Source organism: Bos taurus, chromosome 12 (genome assembly GCF_002263795.3).
Source record: "Bos taurus isolate L1 Dominette 01449 registration number 42190680 breed Hereford chromosome 12, ARS-UCD2.0, whole genome shotgun sequence".
In the NCBI taxonomy this organism is placed as follows: Eukaryota; Metazoa; Chordata; class Mammalia; order Artiodactyla; family Bovidae; genus Bos; species Bos taurus.
In genome coordinates this window covers 1,273,671-1,296,726 of record NC_037339.1, presented here as the reverse complement: position 1 = coordinate 1,296,726, position 23,056 = coordinate 1,273,671, and the positions used below count along the sequence as shown (strand labels likewise).

General features: G+C 37.7%; 1 non-coding gene across 1 annotated transcript; it reads left to right on the top strand.

Moving 5' to 3' along the window:
* Nucleotides 1-6,921: 6,921 nt before the first annotated feature.
* On the top strand, nt 6,922-7,025 carry LOC112449156 (U6 spliceosomal RNA). The gene has a single exon (XR_003037648.1). It is a non-coding gene; the product is annotated as a U6 spliceosomal RNA (small nuclear RNA).
* Nucleotides 7,026-23,056: the final 16,031 nt, after the last annotated feature.

Genomic DNA, 23,056 nt, shown 5'->3' with positions numbered 1-23,056 from the left:
GTTGAATTCATTCTGTTTACCCTCCTATATTAGTCAGAATTCTCTACAGAAACAGAACCAACAGAATATCTCTATCTCTATCATATATATCTATGTGTCTATCGATCTCTGTATCTATCCATCAATCTCTATCTGTAGATACCTATCATTGTTCAGTGGCTCAGTCGTGTCTGACTCTGCAATCCCATGGACTGCAGCAAGCCAGGCTACCCTGTCCATCACCAACTCCTGGAGTTTACTCAAATTCATGTCCATTGAGTCGATGATGCCATCCAACCATCTCATCCTCTGTCATCCCCTTCTCCTCCTGCCTTCAATCTTTTCTAGCATCTGGGTCTTTTCTAATGAGTCGGCTCTTTGCATCAAGTGGCCAAAGTATTGACACATCAGTTTCAGCCTCATTCCTTCCAATGAATATTCAGGGTTGATTTCCATTAGGATTGACTGGTTTGAATTTCTTGCTGTCCAGGGCACTCTCTAGAGTCTTCTCCAATGCTGCAGTTCAAAAGCATCAAGTCTTCAGTGCTTGACCTTCTTTATGGTCCAGCTCTCACATTCATGACTACTGGAAAAATATGGTTTTGACTATGCAGATTATTGTTGGTAAAGTGATAGCTCTGCTTTTTAACACACTGTCTAGGTTTGCCATAGCTTTTCTTCCCAGGAGCAAGTGTCTTTTAGTTTTGTGGCTGCAGACACCATCCACAGTGATTTTGGAGCCCAAGAAAATAAAATCTGTCACCGTTTCCATTTTCTCTCCTGAAGTGTTGGGACCGGATGCCATGATCTTAGTTTTTTGAATGTTGAGTTTTAAGCCAGCTTTTCACCCTCCTGTTTCACCTTCATCAAGAGGCACTTCAGTTGCTTTTTGCTTTCTGCCATTAGGGTGGTATCATTTGCATATCTGAGGTTATTGATATTTCTCCCAGAAATCTTGGTTCTAGCTTGCGCTTCATCTTGTCCAGCATTTTGCATGATGTACTCTGCATATAAGTTAAATAAGCAGGGTGACAATATACAGCCTTGACGTACTCCTTTCCCAATTTGGAACCAGTCTGTTGTTCCATGTCTAGTTCTAACTGTTGCTTCTTGATCTGTATATAGGTTTCTCAGGAGGCAGGTAAGGTGTTCTGGTACTTCCATCTCTTTAAGAATATTCCACAGTTTGTTGTTATCCACAAAGTCAAAGGCTTTCATGTAGTCAATGAAGCTGAAAGGGATATTTTTCTGGAATTCTCTTGCATTTTCTATGATCCAAAGGTTGTTGGTAATATGATCTCTGGTTCCTCTGCCTTTTTAAAATCCAGCCAGTATATCTGGAAGTTCTTTGTTCATGAGTCTAATTTGAAAGATTTGAGCGTGAGCTTACTAGCATGTGAGATGAATGCAATTGTGCAGTAGTTTGAACATTCTTTGGAATTGCCCTTCTTTGGGATTGGAATGAAAATTGACCCTTTCCAGTCCTGTGGCCCCTGCTGAGTTCTCCAAATTTGCTGGGACATTGAATGCAGCAGAGCATCATCTTTTAGGATTTGAAATAGCTCAGCTGCAATTCCTTACCTTCACTAGCTTTATTTGTAGTAACACTTCTTAAGACCCACTTGACTTTATATATATATGTGAAATTGGTTCATGCAGCTGTGGAGGCTGGCAAGATCAACCTTGTCAGAGCTGACACCCAGCTCAAGTCTGAAGGTCAGCAGACTGCTGTAGAACCAAGAAGAACTGTTGTCCCAGCTCAAAGTCTGAAAAGCAGGAGATTCTCTCTTTGGGGGTAAGCTTTTCTATTGTTCTTGATTACAAAAGGCCTACCTATGTTAACAAGGGCAACCTGCTTTTCAGTCTATCAATTTGAATGTTAATTGCCTCCCAAAATATCTTCACAGAAGTACACAGAATAATGTTTGACCAAATATCTGTGGCCTAGTTAAGCTGACACATAAAATTAACCATCACACGTATAAATCCAATTTTCAAGGGTCGATCCCAGTTTTGTAAGGATTAAAGCTTGTTAACATTTGGGGTAACTGAAGAAGTCTGTGGTATTTCCTCTTTTATGTGTCTTTACATGAAGATGAAACAGTTATTTCTCTAGGATGATTTCATCGTGGATTTACTTTCTGGTCAGAAAACTGCCTATTATGGACCCATAAGATTTTTTTTTCCAGGCCTAGAGAGAAGCATAGAAATAGTTTTGATTTCTTCTAAAGGCATATTTTGTGAAGCAATTGGAAGCCTAGAATCAAAAACTGATTCATTATAATCCATTCTGAATTGCCATTGAAGTGAAGAAAGAACTAAAAAAATAGTATTAAAGCATTCTGGGATTGCTTGCAAGGACTGCAGCATTCTAAATCTCTTATGGGTTTATTTAAGAAAGACAGTATGATTTCTCACACAGAAGTGAAAACTTTAGAGAGATCAGAGAATTTGAGTTTTACCTGAAGTAGTCTTGGACATAAATGTTCTCTTTCTTTCAGTACATTTGAACTGACTGAGAGATAAATACATTTTAATGCTTTTCAAATCCTCTCTGAGTTTCAGCTCCCTTCAGAAAGCTTCAGGGAACAAGGGAATACTCCATATTGTCATTGTTACTTAGGCAGAAATCAAGGGTGAATAATTTGTTTTAAATATGACCTAGAGAGAAAAAAGGCATCTACTGGTATAGGTACAGCAATGCTATCAGGAATCCAGTGCCATTATTTGCGAATATTGTGAGGAATAAAAATAGTACTCAGGATCCTAGTTCCTGTCAGGTCTATAGTGAGACTAATCTAAGCAGAGGTGCAATGTTGCCTAAGACAGTCAATGGCGAATGAACACAGGGGCAGGTCCTGGAAACCATTCTGATAATAGTAGACATTCAAGGAAAAAAGCTTTGTTGGGAAATTTTCAGATCCAAAGTTGGGTTTGTAGGCTGGGAATACAAGTATCAACACGAGGGGGGAAAAAGGTTAGCCTCACATAATTTCTGAGTCTTCTACCTACTTTTGGCTTTAACCTATACAGTTCTTTCTTCTTATATTTCCCTTGCTTTGGGCACTTAAAAATACACTGTACAGTGTCATTTACAAGAATGCCATAGAATTCAATTTGATTTTGAAGCTTGCTCTCTACGTAACATTATTTCCGGCTGAAGTCTGCACTCTTGAATGAAAAAATGGATGCAACATCCCCAAATATAAGTATTTGAAAAAATAACTTCTGGTTCAAAAATGCAGTCATCTCCTCCTGCGAGAGTACCAAAAACACAACTAGCTGTTTAACAACCATCAACAAGAGAATGCTGGAACCAACAAAAGATACTCCCATATCCAAAGACAAAGAAGAAGCCATCGTGAGATGGTAGGAGGGGAAAAATCATGATAAAATTAAATCCCATTCCTTTCAGGTGGGTGACCCACAAACTGGAGAAAAATAATACCAAAGAACTTCTCCTACTGTTGTGAAGGTTCTGAACCCCACATCAGGCTTCCCAGCCTGAGGATCTGACAAAGGGACTGGGAATCATCAGGGATCTGACATTGAAGGCCAGCAGGATTTTCTTATAAGACTTCCACAATGTTGGGGAAACAGAGATTCCAGTCTTGGAGGGCACAAACAAAACCTTGTGTGTACCAAGATACAAAGGAAAGGAGCAATGACCCCACAGAAGATGGCCAAAACTACCTGCTAGTGTTGGGAGGTCTCCTGTGAAGACATGGGTTAGCAGGGTCTCACCACAGGGATGGGGGCACTGGCAGCTGCAGTCCTGGAAGGCCCCCTTTGGTGTTAACCACCTTGGAGGTCACCATTAACCATACCACAGAGCCTGTAGACCCGAGGGCTGGGCTGCCTTAGGCAAAAACAAAACAAAACAAAAACAAAAACAAAAAACAACTACCAGGTAGAGAGTGCAACCCCACCCATCAGCAGAAAATTGGATTATAGCTTTACTGATCAAGGCCCTGCCCACCAGAGCAAGACCCAGTTTTTCCTATCACCAGTCCCTCCCATCAGGAAGCTTACACAAGCATCTTAGCCTCCTCCATCAGGGGGCAGACAGAAGAACCAAGCAGAAGCACAGCCCCACAGAGACTAAAACAAAAGCCACATTACAGAAAGTTCAGCTCAGTTCAGTTCAGTTGCTCAGTAGTGTCCAACTCTTTGCAACCCCATGAACTGCAGCACGCCAGGCTTCCCTGTCCATCACCAACTCCCGGAGCTTTCTTCAAATCATGTCCATCGAGTTGGTGATGCCATCCAACCATCTTATCCTCTGTTGTCCCCTTCTCCTCTTGCCTTCAATCTTTCCCAGCATCAGAGTCTTTTCCAGTGAGTCAGTTCTTTTCATCAGGTGGCCAAAGTATTGGAGTTTCAGCTTCAGCATCAGTCCTTCCAATGAATATTCAGGACTGATTTCCTTTAGGATTGGCTGGTTTGATCTTCTTGTAGTCCAAGGGTCTCAAGAGTCTCCACCACCACCACACAGTTCAAAAACATAAATTCTTCAGTGCTCAGCTTTCTTTATAGTCCAACTCTCACATCCATACATGACTACTGGAAAAACCATAGCTTTGACTAGATGGAACTTTGTAGGCAAAGTAATGTCTCTGCTTTTTAATATGCTGTCTAGGTTGGTCATAGCTTTTTTTCAGAAAGTCAATTAACATGAAAGTTAATCAGCATGAAAAAGCAGAAAATTATATCCCAGATGAAGGGACATGATAAACCCCAGAAAAACAACTAAATGAAGTAGAGATAGGCACCCTCCCAGAAAAATAATTCAGAATAATGATAGTGAGGATAATCCAGGAAAGAATTAATCTCAAAAATATACAAGCAGCTCCAGCAGCTCAGTTCCAGAAAAATAAATGACCCGGTCAAAAAATGGGCCAAAAGACTAAACATATTTCTCAAAGGAGACGTACAGATAGCTAACAAACACATGAAAAGATTCTCAACATCACTCATTATCAGAGAAATGCAAATCAAAACCACAGTGAGGTACCATCTCACTCTGCTCAGAATGGCTGCTATCCAAATGTCTACAAGCAATAAATGCTGGAGAGGGTGTGGAGAAAAGGGAACCCTCTTACACTGTTGGTGGGAATGCAAACTAGTACAGCCACTGTGGAGAACAGTGTGGAGATTCCTTAAAAAGCTGGAAATAGAACTTGCATATTACCCAGCAATTTCACTGCTGGGCATACACACTGAGGAAACCAGAACTGAAAGACACACATGTTCTCTTTCATGTGTTTCTTTCACGTGAGAGTAAAGTATTCGCTCTATTATACAGAGCGAAGTAAGTCTACCTAGAATACTCTACCCAGCAACTCTCCTTCACATTTGATAGAGAAATAAAAAGATTTCTAGACAGGCAAAAGTTAAGAGAATTCAACACCACCAAACAAACTCTTCAACAAATTCTAAATGTACTTCTCTAGGCAGGAAACAAGAGAAGGAAAAGCCCTACCTACAGAAAATAAACCCCAAACAACTAAGAAAACGGTTATAGGATCATACATATTGATAATAACTTTAAATGTAGATGGATTAAAAACAAAAAGATAGCCTGACTGAGCAGATGAAAATATGTGCATGTATGCACTTCCACTTAGTACATCACTCTGTTTGACCCCCACCAAATTGTATGTAATTATTTTATATTATTAGGTTATTGCAATTGTAATTGTAATTATCTTTTATTTTTTGTCTGAATATTGATTGTGAAAACTGATAAACATATTTTACTATTGTGATTATGTAACTATTACCTGATTGTAATTATCTTTTATTTTTTGTCTGAATATTGATTGTGAAAACTGATAAAAATCTTTTACTATTGTGATTATGTAACTATTACGTGATACCATTGTATCATGATTGGTCAACAGAAAAAGATAATAGAATTCTATATAATCAAAACTACTATTTAATAGAAACACCTATAATCACTTTTTAAAATCTGGAAGCATATCAAAATTATCTTGGAAATTTTTGAAAAATAAAAATGCCTGGATATTGCTATTTTCCCACCAGATCTCCAGATTTGTTTCTAATGAGCAGCCATGTTTATAAACAGCTGGACTATATGAGGATTTAAAAAAAAATTAATTTATTTATTTTAATTGGAGGCTGATTACTTTACAATATTGTAGTCGTTTTGTCATACATTGACATGAATCAGCCATGGGTATACATATGTACATGTACATGTACATCCTGAAACCCCTCCCACCTCCCTCTCCCTCCCATCCCTCAGGGTCATCACAGTGCACCAGCCCTGAGCACCCTGTCTCATGCATTGAACCTGGACTGGTGATCTATTTCACATATGATAATATATATGTTTCAATGCTATTCTCTCAAATCACCCCACCCTTGCGTTCTCCCAGAGTCCAACAGTCTGTTTACATCTGTGTCTCTTTTGCTATCTTGCATATAGGGTCATCATTTCCATCTTTCTAAATTCCATATATATGTGTTAGTATACTGTATTGGTGTTTTTCTCTCTGACTTATTTCACTCTTTATAATAGGCTCCAGTTTCATCCACCTCATTATAACTGATTCAAATGCATTCTTTTTAATGGCTGAATAATATTCCATTGTGTATATGTATCACAGCTTTCTTATCCATTTGTCTGCCAATGGACATCCAGGTTACTTCCATGTCCTGACTATTGTAAACAGTGCTGTGATGAACATTGGGGTACATGTATCTCTTTCAATTCTGGTTTCCTTGGTGTGTATGCCCAGCAGTGGGATTTCTGGGTCATACAGCAGTTCTATTTCCAGTTTTTTAAGGAATCTCCACCCTGTTCTCCATAGTGCCTGTACTAGTTTGCATTCCCACCAACAGTGTAAGAGGGTTCCCTTTTATCTGCACCCTCTCCAGTGTTTACTGTTTGTAGACTTTTTGATAGCGGCCATTCTGACTTCAGCAACACATATACTAAAATTGGAATGATACAGAGAAGATTAGCATGGCCCCTGTGCAAGGATGACAAGCAAATTCATGAAGCATTCCACATTTTTAAAATGAGCCAAAGAACTAAATAGACATTTCTCCAAAGAAGACATACTTATGCTAACAAACACATGAAAAGATGCTGTATGTTTTACTTTTATCTAGCTTGTTTTACTTTTTCTATTTCATATTCAGTGCTCCCATTTCACTTAGTTTATGTTTTCCAGTTTCTCCATTTTCTGATGTTCTTTCTCAAGCCTTTATCAAGTGTAGTAGAAAAGCTTACATACACATATGTAAATAATATGTATAATATATATATTTTAGAAAGCTTATGAATTTTTGCCTAACAAAAAGTTTATGACATTTTTGATTCCACTTATCTGACTTAGTATGAATAGAACACTAGATTTCTAATTAAAAAAAATAGATATGTGACAAGCAAGAAAGGTTTACTGTATAGCACAGGGAACTGTAGTCAATGTCTTATAACAACCTATAATGGAAAATAATTTAAAAAATAATACGTGTATATGTATAACTGAATGAAAAAAAAGAATTCTACTTTTTGAAATTTAGTAATGTTTATCTTTTTGCCAGTTTTTCTAAATGTCTATGGAAATCTAATAACAACATCTGAGATACAAAATTTTAAATATATCTGTTTGGCTATAAGATTAATATAAATTAATGTAAATATGAATTTATTATATTTACATTATTAACAAATCATTCAAGATGCTTCTATTCTTATTTTTTCTGCACTTACTAAAATATTCTCAGAGAAATGTTAATATTTATCACTATGAATATATATATTTTCTCCATTATATTTCTCCTGATTTTTGCTTTATGTATTTTTATTTGTTGTTAGGTGTCTAATGGTTTATGATGTCTATCTTCTTTGTGAATTGTACCTTTTATTATTAAAATATTCATCTTTGTTTCATCTAAAAAGAAATGAATTAATTAAAATATAATTAAAATTTTGCACCTGTTAAATAACAAAAGTAAAGGGCTATATTTACTTTTTAATCTCAATCATCTCTAAACATTACATTTTTAAAATTGAAATATAATTGATGTGCAATAATTATGTTGCTTTCATGTATGCTATATAGTGATTTCAAATTTATACACATTTTAACATGAACACCACAATAAGTCTTGTTCTGTTCTCATAAAATGTTACTGCAGTAATATTGACTCTTTTTTGCTGAATATTACATCCCTGTAGCTAATTTATTTATAACTAAAGGTTTTTATCTCTTAATCCTTTCATAAACTTTTCCCCCAACCCTTCTGTCCTCAAGCAACCACTAATTTTTGCTCAGTTTCTATGAATCTGTTTTCATTTTGTTTTTTAGATTTCACATATAAATGACATTATGTAATATTTGTCTTTACCTGATTTATTTCATTAGCATTCATTCATCCCTTTAGATTCATCCATGTTGATGCAAATGGCAAGGTTTGTTTTATTTTTCTAACAATAATAATTCATTGTATACACACAAATACATCTCTTTCCCCCACAAACCTTCTTTATCTATTCATCTATCAATAGATGACATTTGGGTTGCTTTCATATCTTGCCTATTGAAAATAAGCCTACAATGTTCATAAGGGTACATATATCTGTTCAAATCAGTGTTTTTGTTTTCTACAGGTAAATACCCAGAAGTGAAATTGCTAGGTCATATGGTTTTTGAGCTCCAAAATCACTGCAGATGGTGATTGCAGCCATGAAACTAAAAGACGTGTCCTCCTTCGAAGGAAAGTTATGACCAACCAAGATAGCATATTGAAAAGCAGAGATATTACTTTGCCAACAAAAGTTCATCTAGTCAAGGATATGGTTTTTCCAGTGGTCATGTATGGATGTGAGAGTTGGACTGTGAAGAATGCTGAGCGCAGAAGAATTAATGCTTTTGAACTGTGGTGTTGGAGAAGACTCTTGAGAGTCCCTTGGACTGCAAGGAGATCCAACCAGTCCATCCTAAAGGAGACCAGTCCTGGGTGTTCATTGGAAGGACTGATGCTGAGGCTGAAACTCCAGTACTTTGACCACCTCATGCGAAGAGTTGACTCATTGGAAAAGACCCTGATGCTGGGAGGGATTGGGGGCAGGAGGAGAAGGGGATGACAGAGGATGAGATGGCTGGATGGCATCACTGACTCGATGGGCATGAGTTTGAGTGAACTCCGGGAGTTGGTGATGAACAGGGAGGCCTAGCGTGCTGTGATTCATGGGGTCGCAAAGAGTCAGACATGACTGAGCAACTGAACTGAACTGAACTGAGGTTGGTCATAATTTTCCTTCCAAGGAGTAGGCATCTTTTAATTTCATGGCTGCAATTACCATCTGGAGTTATTTTGGATCCCAGAAAAATAAAGTCAGCCACTGTTTCCACTGTTTCCCCATCTACTTGCCATGAAGTGATGGGACCAGATGCCGTGATCTTAGTTTTCTGAATGTTGAGCTTTAAGCCAACTTTCTCACTCTCCTCTTTCACTTTCATCAAGAGGCTTTTGAGTTCCTCTTCACTTTCTGCCGTAAGGGTGGTGTCATCTGCATATATGAGGTTATTGATATTTCTCCCAGCAATCTTGATTCCAGCTTGTGCTTCTTCCAACCAAGAGTTTCTCATGATGTACTCTGCATATATGTTAAATAGCGGAGTGACAATATACAGCCTTGATGTACTCCTTTTCCTATTTGAAACCAGTCGCTGTTCCATGTCCCGTTCTAACTGTTGCTTCCTGATCTGCATATAGGTTTCTCAAGAGGCAGATCAGGTGGTCTGGTATTTCCATCTCTTTCAGAATTTTCCACAGTTTATTGTGATCCACACAGTCAAAGGCTTTGACGTAGTCAATAAACCAGAAATAGATGCTTTTCTGGAACTCTCTAGCTTTTTCAATGATCCAGCAGATGTTGGCAATTTGCTCTCTGGTTCCTCTGCCTTTTCTAAAACCAGCTTGAACATCTGGAAGTTCACAGTTCATGTATTGCTGAAGTCTGGCTTGGAGAATTTTGAGCATTACTTTACTAGCATGTGAGATGAGTGCAACTGTGTGGTAGTTTGAGCATTCTTTGGCATTGCCTTTCTTTGGGATTGGAATGAAAACTGACCTTTTCCAGTCCTGTGGCCACTGCTGAGTTTTCCAAATTTGCTGGCATATTGAGTGCAGCACTTTCACAGCATCATCTTTCAGGATTTGGAATAGATCAGCTGGAATTCCATCACCTCCACTAGCTTTGTTCGTAGTGATGCTTCCTAGGGCCCACTTGACTTCACATTCCAGGATGTCTGGCTCTAGATGAGTGATCACACCATTGTGATTATCTTGGTTGTGAAGATCTTTTTTGTACACTTCTTCTGTGTATTCTTGCCACCTCTTCTTAATATCTTCTGCTTCTGTTAGGTCCATATCATTTTTGTCCTTTATTGAGCCCATCTTTGCATGAAATGTTCCCTTGATATCTCTAATTTTCTTGAAGAGACCTCTAGTCTTTCCCATTATATTGTTTTCCTCTATTTTTCTGCATTGATCACTGAGGAAGGCTTTCTTAGCTCTCCTTGCTATTCTTTGGAACTCTGCATTCAAATGGGTATATCTTTCCTTTTCTCCTTTACTTTTTCTTCCTTTCTTTTCACAGCTATTTGTAAGGCCTCCTCAGACAGCCATTTTGCTTTTTTTTAATTTCTTTTTCTTGGGGATGGTTTTTATTCCTGTCTCCTGTACAATGTCACAAACCTCCATCCATAGTTCATCAGGCACTTTGTCTTTCAGATCTAGTCCCTTAAATCTATTTCTGACTTCCACTGTATAGTCATAAGGGATTTAATTTGGGTTATACCTGAATGCTCTAGTGGTTTTCTCCACTTTCTTCAATTTCAGTCTGAATTTGGCAATAAGGAGTTCATGATCTCAGCCACAGTCAGCTCCCAGTCTTGTTTTTGCTGACTGTATAGAACTTCTCCATCTTTGGGTACAAAGAATATAATCAATCTGATTTTGGTGTCGACCATCTGGCGATGTCCACATGTAGAGTCTTCTCTTGTATTGTTGGACTTGTTGTGTTTATGGTTTTAGGTCTTACTTTTAAGTCCTTAATCCATTTTGGGTTTATTTTTGTATGGTGTGAGAAAGTAGTCCAGTTTGAGTCTTTAGCATATGTAACTTTCCAGTTTCCCAACATATTCATTGAAAAGGGTGTCTTTTCCCCATTGTACAGTCTTGCTTTGTTTGTTGTAGATTAGTTGACAATATGGCTGGCACTAGTTGTAAAGAAGCTGCTTGCCAATGCAGGAGACATAAGAGACAGGGATTCGGTCCCTGGGTTGGGAAGATCCCCTGGAAGAGGGCATGAACATCTGCTCCAATATTGTTGCAGGGAGAATTCCATGGACATTGGAGACTGGCAGGCTATAATCCATAGGATCACAAAGATTCAGAACACAACTGAAGTGACTTAATATGCATGCACAGTATACTCTTAATATTGGGGTATACTCTTAATATGTGCTTAATATTGTGGCTTCCCAGGTGATACCAGTGGTAAAGAACCTGCCTGACAGTGCAGGAGATGTAGGAGACTTGGGTTCGATCCTTGGTTCAGGAAGATCCCCTGGAGAAGGGAATGGCAATCCACTCCAGTGTTCTTGCCTGGAGAATCCCATGGACAGAGGAGCCTGTCAGGCTACAATTCATGGGGTCACAGAGTAGAACATGACTGAAGCAACTTAGCATGCACATATATATATAGACTTTTATGGAAGGGGGGAGCACTTTCTATTCAGTTCCATTGATTGCTATATCCATTTTGTGCCAGAACTGTACTGTTTTGATAACTGTAGCTTTTTAGTATAGTTTTAAAGCAAAAGGAATTTTATCTTTAGCTTTTTTCTTCTTTCTTGATTGTTTTGGCTATTCTGAATCTTTTATGTTTCCATTCAAATTTTAGAATTATTAGTTATAGTTCTGGGAAAACACCATTTGTATTTTGATAAGGATTGTACTGAATCTGTAGATTGCCTTGGGTAGTAAAATTATTTTAACAATGTTAACTCCTCAAAGCTATGTGATGGTGTGTCTTCTTATTTGTTTGTGACATCTTCAATTTCTTTGGAAGGCAGTTATGCTCACTTATATACCACCAAAGCCATGTGTGTCTTCAGTTCTTCCATTAAGTGTAATGGACAGATTCTTTACCTTCTTGGTTAGGTTTATTCCAAGGTATTTTATTTTATTGATATAAGTGTATACAAAAATTGGCACAATAAAGGACAGGAATGGTATGGATCTAACAGAAGCAGAAGATATTAAGAAGAGGTGGCAAGAATACACAGAAGAGCCATACAAAAAAAGATCTTAATGACTCAGACAACCACAATGGTGTGATCACTCACCTAGAGCCAGACATCCTGTAATGTGAAGTCAAGTGGGCCTTTGAAAACATCACTATGAATAAAGCTGGGGAGGTGATGGAATTCCAGTTGAGCTATTTCAAATCCTGAAAGATGATGCTGTGAAAGTGCTGCACTCAATATGCCAGCAAATTTGGAAAACTCAGCAGTGGCCACAGGACTGGAAAAGGTCAGTTTTTATTCCAATCCCAAAGAAAGGCAATGCCAAAGAATGTTCAAACTACTGCACAATTGAACTCATCTCACATGCTAGTAAAGTAATGCTCAAAACTCTCTAAGCTAGGTTTCAACAGTACATGAAATGAGAACTTCCAGATGTTCAACTTGATTTAGAAAAGGCAAAGAAACCAGAGAGCAAATTGCCAACATCCACTGGAACATTGATAAAGCAAGAGAATTCCAGGAAAATATCTGCTTCTGCATCATTTACCACTTGAAAGCCTTTGACTGGGTGGATCGCAGCAAACTATGGAAAATTCTTCAAGAGATGGGAATACCAGACCACCTGATCTGCTTCCTGAGAAATCTGTATGCAGGTCAAGAAGCAACAGTTACAACCAGACATGGAACAATGGACTGGTTCCAAATTGGGAAAGGACTATGTCAAGGCTGTATATCGTCACCCTGTTTATTTAACTTACGTGCAGAGTACATCATGTGAAATGTTGGGCTGGATTAAGCACAAGCTGGAATCAAGATTGCTGGGGGAATTATCAATAATTTCAGATATGCAGATGACACCACCCTGATGACAGAAAGAGAAGAAAATCTAAGAGACTCTTGATGAAAGTGACAGAGGAGAGTGAAAAAGCTGGCCTGAAACTCAACATTAAAAAAAACAAAGATCATGGCATCAGGTCCCATCACTTTATGGCAAATAGAAAGGGAGAAAGTGGAAGCAGTGACAGATTTTAATTGATGATTTTGTGAGCTGAAGAAGACTCTTGAGAGTCCCTTGGAGTGCATGGAGATCAAACCAGTCAATCCTAAAGGAAATCAACCATAAATATTCATTGGAAGGTGTGTTGTTGAAGCTGAAGTTCCAAATTTTGACCACCTAATGTGAAGAGCTCATTGGAAAAGACTAGTGCTGGGAAAGACTGAAGGCAATAGGAAAAGGGGTGAAAGAGGATGAAATCGTTAGATGGCACCACCAACTCAATGAATATAAATTTAGACAAACTCTAGGAGATATGGAGGACAGAGGAGCCTGGTGTGCCACAATCTATGGGGTCACCAAGTGTTGGACATGACGTAGTGACTGAGAAACAACCACTTTGGGTGCATATATATTTATAATTGTTTTATCTGGTTTTTCAAATGATCCCTTTATTATTAAGTAATGTCTTTGTCTCTTATAACAGTCTTCATTTTAAAGGCTATTTTGTCTGAGATAAGTATTGCTACTTCAGCTTTCTTTTGACTTTCATTTGTATGGGATACCTTTTTTCATCCTTTCATGTTCAGTCTGTGTGCATGTGCTTGTTTCTGAAATGAGTTCTTTGTAGGCAGCTTATATATGGGTATTGTTTTTCTGTCTATTCAGCCCCTCTGTGCCTTTTGGTTGGAACATTTAGAGAACTTCCTTTACCATTTCATTTAAGACCAGTTTAGTGATGCTGAATGGTTTTAACTTTAGCTTATATGTAAAACTCTTATTTCTCCTTCAAATATGTATCATAGACTTGCTTCATAGAGTATTTTTGGTTGTAGGTCTTTTTCCTTTCATTACTTTGAATATATTGTGCTATTCCTTTCTGGCCTTTAGAGTTTCTGCTAAAAAGTCAGTTGATGGCCTTATAGGAGTTCTCTTGTATATAACTAGTTGACTTTTCTCTTGTTGATTTTAAGATTTTTACTTTATCTTTAATTTTTGTCTTTTTAATTATATTGTGTCTTGATGTGGACCTTTTTGGATTCATCTTCTTTGTGTCCCTCAGTGCTTTCTGTACATGGATGTTTGTTTTCTCCCTCAGGTTGGATAATTTTTCAGCTATTATTTCTTCAAATAAGTTCTCTGCCTCTTTCTTTATTCACCTTCCAAGATCCATAGAATGGAAATGTTAATATGCTTGATGCTGTCTCAAAGGTCTCTTAAATTATCCTCATTAATTTTTTTTTTCTTTTATGTCTCACTTGATTTCCATGACTGTGTCTTCCAGTTCTCTGACCCATTCCTTCATATCATTTAATCTACTGTGGATTTCTTCTAGTATATTTTATTTCATAGTTTGTATTCTTTTGCTTTGTTTGGTTCTTATTTATATTTTTGCGTATTTGTTGAAATCCTCACTGTGTTCATCTCAATCTTTGATCTCAAACATATCTTCAATATCTCAATATCCTCCTCAAATGTTTGGTAAGCATATTTGTGATCATTATCTTGTTCTCTTGTAGATTGCTTGTATCCACTTTTTTAGTTCTTTTTTCAGGTTTGGTCTTATTCCTTCATTTGGAACATATTCCTGTCTCTTCATTTTCCCCAATTCTCTCTGTTCCTTTCTCTGTGTTAGGTAGGATAACTGTGATTGTTAATATTGGAGAAGTAGCCTTATATAAAAGATATCATAGAGGACCTCCAGAAGCATGCTCCCCTTTGTCACCAGAGCGGTATGCTCTAGGGATGCTCCCTATATGGACTATGTTCACTCTTCTTTAGTAGCAGGGCTGACTACTGTGTGTGGGACTGGCCCAGTTTGCCATGAGGCTCTTGGTCTGCTAGAGGGCAGGGTAGGTTTCTTTCATGATTGGTTGTCTGTTTCAGGGTAGTGCAGGGCTGGTGCTGGCCTTCTGGGAAGCAGGACTGAGTCCTTATGGGCTGTTTCTTTAGCACTTGGGGGTAGGGTACTCAGGAATAGTGCTTGCCTCCTGGTGAGTGTAAGCCCCAGCATACACTAGAGAAAAAATGCTGGAGAGAAAATTCCAAAATGGTTTCTACCAGCAGTGGTGCTATAGCGGTAGAATAAACTCCCAAACTGGCTATTGCCAGTGTTTAATCTCCAAGTAGAGTCTAAGTTCCTCCTGTCTCTTTGGGATAGTCTAAGATTGGCAAGTGTTAGTTGTAGAAAATCTTTTCTGCTCGTCTTGGATCATTCTCATAGGCAGTTGCCCTGTAAATAGTTGTAAACTTGGTTTGTTCATGAGAGGAGGTGAGTTCAGGGTCTTCATATTCCACCATCTTGGCTACCTCTAAAGCACAGCATTAAATGTTAATTTGTGTGCCCTTTTTCTCCCTCCCATTACTGTTCTGTCTCAGACTTCTCAGCAGAGTGTCTGGAATTAGCCGAGTTCTCAGGCTATGAGGCAGTTACTAGATTGGGATGAATGTGATATCAGGTGATTTGTTGTATGTGGCACAAGTAGAAGCTGGAACAGAGACAAAAGGTCAGTATAAATCAAACTGGGCAGACCTTAGCCATCAAAGCTGGCTGACAGTGAAATTTTAAGTGAAGCCCTATGGATAGTTCTGAAAGAAGCTTAATGTTCCCATAGTTGATTTAAAATTAATGTGTCTACCTTTTGTTTTGCCTACCAGGCTTGGATTATCTTGCTCAAGCCAATTCTAAAATAGTATTAATTTGGTCTTAAGAATCTGTGCTTGTTACATATGTGTTAGTGTTCTGATACCAGTGTGACCAGGGTCACAGGATATAGCTGTGTGGGATACACATTGCCCAACTGCAAGGGTTGATGACTGTAGTGACTACAGTGTGATGATGGCCCTTGGGATTACATACTTCTGGCTTCTCAGAGTGTGACTTTTCTACTAAGGATACCCTGCTAGTCATTTCTATGGACTATGGCTATGGCAGTGTTTTCCTTACAGTCCTGTTTCCCTGGCAGGGATTGTAACCAGGCATTGATAATTATGGGATTATGCTGGATATTTATTAAAAGTCGTTTTTTGTAGAACACTGCCTTAAAATGTCTGCATCCAATTTTATTGGCATGCTAGCCATTCTGGATTTCTTATGTGGAAGCATGGGGTAAGATGGTAAAACTGAAATAAGTGCTACCCCATGGTGCTGCTTGCTTCTTTTTTTTCTTTTCATTTTCTAACTTCTTCCCTCTAGAGTAAGTTTAAGAGGAAAATCTTTTTAATAGTTCAATCTTTTTAAAAAGAAAACTGGATTATCAGGAATTGATAGATATAAATCTTTTAGAAAATATATCAAACCCCATCTAGCTTTTAATTTCAAAGTATACTTGCTTTTAAGACACTTTAAAATTGATATAATTATTATGATGTGAACATCTACTAAATCCATAATTCACTATTAAAACAAAGTGTTATGAGTGGTTAACCTTTCAATTGGATTGTTCCATGAATAAAAAATTTGAATTAAAACAATATAAAGGCTGTATTCTCCATTCTTTACACTGTGGGATAGCTAAGTGTTTTTATATTAATATTTATCTAAACACTGACGTATGTTAAACTTCTTTCCTATAAAACTGGAAGGCTATGGCACCAATTGTTGCTGTTATCCTGGTATTTCTAGCAGATGTTTTGAATAATTCCCTTTGACACTATAGGGACATGCTCTCTGACAGCTTTATTCAGAATTAATCACATTTCAACAGAAGCACTCACTTTATGTTATATAGACTGAAGAACCCCCAAAATATCTCTGGGGACTATGATGAATTATTAATCTCATTTGGTCAGCCTCAGAGGAGCTTGTTTAACTTTCAGTGTGCTATATTGTTATGTAAAGACATAGATATACAAAGAGAAAAAGCGTCCTGTAATCATCTCATAGTCTTACTTTCCAGTTCTGCATTCCTCTTTCTACGCCAGCAGAATTAACAGGTTGGTTAGTTAGTTCTAACCAACAGAGTCAAGTCCTCAAGCCTCAGAGTCTTTTGATGGTCTGGGGAACGTTCTCCCTGGATATGCTATACTGATCATTTAAAGTCTCCTCTGATTGGGGTGGGATTAGAGCAAGCCTTGGTACTTTGCAATTTTTATTTCTCCCTGTGTTTCATGCATTGGAGAAGGAAATGGCAACCCACTCCAGTGTTCTTGCCTGGAGAATCCCAGGGATGGAGGAGCCTAGTGGGCTGCCATCTATGGGGTCCCACAGAGTCCCATAGATGGCAGCAGCAGTGTTCTGCATCCTCCCTCTGCCCCCATGTGTTTAGGTAACTGGATGGTTGCCGGCTTTGAACACATATGGTCTGTGACTGATTGAAGTTCAGACAAGGATTTGTTCTTCCCAGTTTGGGAACATATACTGCTGCTGCTGCTAAGTCGCTTCAGTCGTGTCCAACTCTGTGCGACCCCATAGATGGCAGCCCACCAGGCTCCCCAGTCCTGGGATTTACCAGGCAAGAGTACTGGAGTGGGGTGCCATTGCCTTCTCCGGGGAACATATACTAGATGCACACTATTCAGAGAGAAGGAAAGACATTCTCAGAAGGTAAACACTGAATTTTATGATTCAGCCTGCACTCTGCAACTCCTGTTGGCTCTTATCCCCTCTTGTCTCTGTGAGTAAGTCAGTATAGGGCAGAGACTATCTCTGTGGAGTTTTGCATTCAAATAGGCTGTGACCATGCCTCTCCAATTACAAACTCCATGACGTTGGAAACTGTACTTAACTGAACCTAAATTTCCTAATATATACAACTTGGATTTATTGATGCATATTTAATAGAGTAAAAGTGAGGCTTAATTATGATGATAGTGAGTGAGTGAAAGTCACACAGTCCTGTCTGAATCTTGGCGACCCCATGGACTGTAGCCCATCAGGCTCCTTTGTCCATGGGATTCTCCAGGCAAGAATACTGGAGTGGGTTGCCATTTCCTTCTCCAGGGGATCTTCCCAACCCAGGGATCAAACCCAGGTCTCCCACATTGCGGCCTGATTCTTTACCAGTTGAGCCACAAGGGAAGCCCAAGAATACTGGAGTGGGTAGCCTATCCCTTCTCCAGTGGATCTTCTGACCCAGGAATTGAACTGGGGTCTCCTGCATTGCAGGTGAATTCTTTACCAACTGAGCTATGAGGGAAGCCCAATTATGATGATAAACCCTTATTAAATGGTGGTTCTCACTGTTGTCTCCAGAGGCTGAACAAAAGGGGATTTGTATTAAAATCTGCCTTTGAGCATAGAAATTCCATACCTGGCAAGTATGCTTCCATTATATTTCCTTCTCAAGTTTTCAATTAACCTTGTTGGCTTCCTTTCATTTCCTTCTCTCATTTTCTTTCTTTTGACACTTTACAATTGGCTCTATCCTGAAATCTATTTGTGTCTTGGCTGCTCCCCATACCCTGATGACAGGGTCTGCATTAAGGTGAGGTGATTGAGGGAACTGCCTTAGGTGCTAAATTTAAGGAGGCAACAAAAAACAGTACTCAAGAGAAATAATTTTAATTAATATATTTAAAAGATTAAAATTATGTAAAAAAGATCCAAATTGAACAAAATATCAAAATTTTGAATAAAGAAAGCAACCAATCCTGCACTTACACTACTCAGCCTCACCTGAATTCTGACCAGAACAGATAATATTTTCCCCATCTTTTGTAATTCAACCTGTAAAAAGAATTTCATTTATAGGTGATTCATGTCGTTGTATGGCAGAAACCAACGCAACATTGTAAAGCAATTATTTTCCAATTTAAAAAAAGAAAAGGAATTTCATTAGACCAAATTGGCTTGTACTTACAGTCAAAATGCAAATGATAAACACTGCCGTTCTTTTTTCATTGGCCCTGCAACTGCTTGACTGTGACTCCCTCCAGTTTCCTCTCAATGATAAGAAGTATGAACATTCCTGAGACACATTGCTGTTAGCTCTCAGGTCACCATCTTTGGCAACTTCCTGAAATTCTATTGGAAAATTCACTTGTCCTTTAAATACTACATTTCTCCACTACTGCATTTGTACCCTACTAGAGGCAGAGACGATAGAGGAGATCTGAGCACTGGAGAGAAGCTACAAAAAGCTGATACAACTTTAGAAATGTATCTATACTGGGATATGAGGACACATTCTCTGTTCTTTATTCTCACATACTTCATTTAACATTATTTTGCTTTGCAATCATCATACTGGAAGAGTAACTTATCTATTTCTTTTTCTAACTTGAGTTTCTCCTGACTTCTTCCTTTTTCCAGCTATAGGTCTGTAGTGATATACCCTCCTTCACTCTAGGATGTAGACATAAAACTGTTTTTAAATTTTATTTGTTTAAAGTTTATCTTGTATCTTTTGACCTTACTGAATTTACTTTATCATTTCCAAGAGGTTTCTGTAGGTTCCTTGAGATTTTCTACACAAATAATCATTTTTATTTACTTATTTGGCTGCACCAGGTTTTAATTGCAGCATGCAGAATCTAGTTTCCTTACCAGGGATCAAACCCAGGTCCCCTGCGTTGGGAGCATGCAGTCTTAGCCACTGGATCACTAGGGATATACCAACACATAACTAATCTTGTAGTCTGCAAATAGGAAGAGTTTTATTTCTTCCTTTCCAAGCTGTGTACCTTTTGTTTCTTTTACCTACTTTACTGTTTTCTGGTTAGAACTTTTAACATTATATTTAATAAGAATAGTGAAGAAGGCATTCTTTCTTGATTTGTTCTTGATCTTAGAAGGGAAGCATGTCTTCTTTATCTCTAAGTATGGGATACGTGAAGCAGAAATGACCCTCAAGGGACTCATCACAGTGTTGTTCCTTGGGTCACAAGGGCCCTGGCTGGGCTTCTTTTCTCAAACTTTCAGGATCTTATTACATTTGTCCTATACATAATGTGCAAGATTTAAAGTTTTTCTCATTGAGCGAATAGGTAAAGCAATGTCAGCTCCATCTTTCTGGAAACAGAAGACTCCCTTTGATTTCTGATGGCTTCTTTATTATGTATTGATCTAATATATGATCTTATATATGGTCTTTATATATGATCACATCTAATAGTTCTGAGCTATGTTATTTCATACTAATATAATGAAACTACAACTTTTAAGTTTTGTGAGAGTTGTTGTTGTTGTTCAGTCACCCTTTCATGTCTGATTCTTTGTGACTGCATGGACTGAAGAATGCCAGGCCTTCCTGTCCCTCACCATCTCTGGAAGTTTGTCCAAGTTCATGTCCATTGCATCACTGATGCCATCCAGTCATCTCATCCTTTTATGCCCTCTTCTCCTTCTGCCCTCAATCTTTCCCAGCATCAGGGACTTTTCCAATGAGTGAGCTGTTCGCATCAGGTGACCAAAATAATGGAGCTTCAGCTTCCATCCTTCCTTCAACCTTCAGGGTTGATTTCCCTTAAGATTGACTAGTTTGATCTCCTTGCTATTCAAGGGATTACATCATCTTTAAATTGATTTAGCTTTAAAATGTAGCTTCCCCAATAACTCAGTTGGTAAAGAATCTGCCTGCAAAGCAGGAGATCCCAGTTCAATTCCTGGGTTGGGAAGATCCCCTGGAGAAGGGAAAGGCTACACACTCCAGTATTCTGTCCTGGAGAATTCCATGGACTGTATAGGCCATGGGGTCACAAAGAGTCTGAGCAACATGACTGAGCAACTTTCACTTCACTTCAGCTTTAAAATGTATTTTACTATCTGGTTTAATTAATCCCTTTCAACTTCCTGATGAAATTCAGTGTCAAAATGCCAACAAAACTTTGGACATCATCAGGAATAGTATTGGGAAACAAGTCTTTATTATTATGTCTCTTTAAACTAGACTTAGGCTGTGACCATGCCTCTCTACTTACTTAATAGTGTATTGACACAACGAGCAGCTATAGCAGCAGCTGCTGCACTGTCCCTGAGTGGTGTGTTGGAACTTTTCTAAGCCTCGAAGTAGATAATCCAAGTAGTTGTAGCTTAGAAAATGTAGATACAATTTACTCAATAAGTTCCCAAAGACTTGAAAACACGATAGCCTTTGATAGTTCAGTGATTTTAGGAAAATTAATCAGGACTTTTCACAGTTGGTTTAAAATAATGGAATTCTGTCTGATGCCTCAATACAACAGTTCATCTTCAAATTGGAGGAACTGAGATTAGAACACATAACACACATCCTCTCAGGACAATAATACCTAACTATGTCTTTCCAGGACTAGCCTATTTTTTTTTAATGTTGGCCAATATTTCTATACCAGTGTAAGTGCAGTGATTTGGATTTATTGATGTCCAATAGTTCTCTTCCATTGTAGAATTTATTGTTTAGAAATAATGTCAGCCACTTTTTTTTCTTTCCAGCTCCTTTGTTCCAATCAATTGCTTTCCTTTTAACTTATGTATGTTCCTGGAATCAAACTGACAAATACCTTTCAAATTCCAATTTTGCTTTAGCATTCAATTTGCCTCAGGTCCCTTCAATATTTTCCTGGTTATTCAGTTGGTGAATCATTCAGCAATTTCTCCATGTAATGGATCTGGCAATATGGTGGAGTTCAAAGGCATAACTAATTGCAAATGAGAAGCTAACTATATCAGATAATATGTATATGTTTCACTTCCTTGATTTAAAAAGATAGGAGTTGAATTTTACTTTGAAATAAAATCATAATATTATACATTATGCCTTCTTTTCATTCTTCTAATTAGTATTTCAGGACTTTATTACTGAATTAGAAATGTATATTAATATATAGTATTACAATCACAATTTTAAAATAAAAGATATTCAAGAGCCAAAAAATTAGGCATGAGTATCTGTATGTTTACATGGATAAGTCACTTTTTAATAATTAGTGTTTAGAAGTTGGAAATTCACTTGATAATATTTTTGCTAAACTGGAAACTGACTTAACAATATTTTTGATAAATATTTTCCATGAAGATTTAGTTACAGTGATTCAAATTTGGAGATTAAGTTTTTATTTTGACTATTTTTTGATCATCTTCCATTGTGTTTGGAAAATTTAGGTCAAGCAGTTAGAATTTACATTAAATTGATTATAGTTTTCAATTTTTCCTTCCATGAATTATAGGATATTGTTTAATTAAAAAGCACAGTTAGTAGTTTGGCATTTCTGAACTTGGGAAATAACTGCTCATATAAGAAAGACGTCTTGGAGCTTTTATTAATACAGTGATTTACAATATTCTTATTTATTGATATTTCTTCATTTATATAGCTTTCAAGTTTATGTTTCTGTCCTTTGTCTGTTTACTAAGAAAGAAATTTTCCTAAGCATGTAATATACCTGTAAATTAAATAGCTTACCTTCATTATCATTGAAATTATGATAGCAATTTCTAGTAGCTATTAACTGATTGTGTTTCTTTATTTCTTACCATATTTACCCATGCAAATAATTAACCTTTTAGCCTCAATTATGGGTTTTTCTTTAATTTAAAATTGATTGGACAAAGTGAATTCTCTTTTGCTTTCCTTGACATGAGCCAATATATTTTTACTTATTTATAGAGATGAGTAGTAACATAAGGCTAATTCTGGCAATCACTGTATTTATATTAATGACCCCTGTTTGCAAAGTTGGAGGTTGAGGAGGGAGGAGATAATGGCAAATTTTTCAAGCACATAGATGGAAGAGGACACAAGATAAGCAGGTAGTGCCTCAGAGATGAGAATATTGAAAAATGTGGATTTTCATATAAAATGGGATGGTCTAATGAATGCAGGGGTCTTCCAGGTGGTGCTAGTGGTAAAGAACCCACCTGCCAATG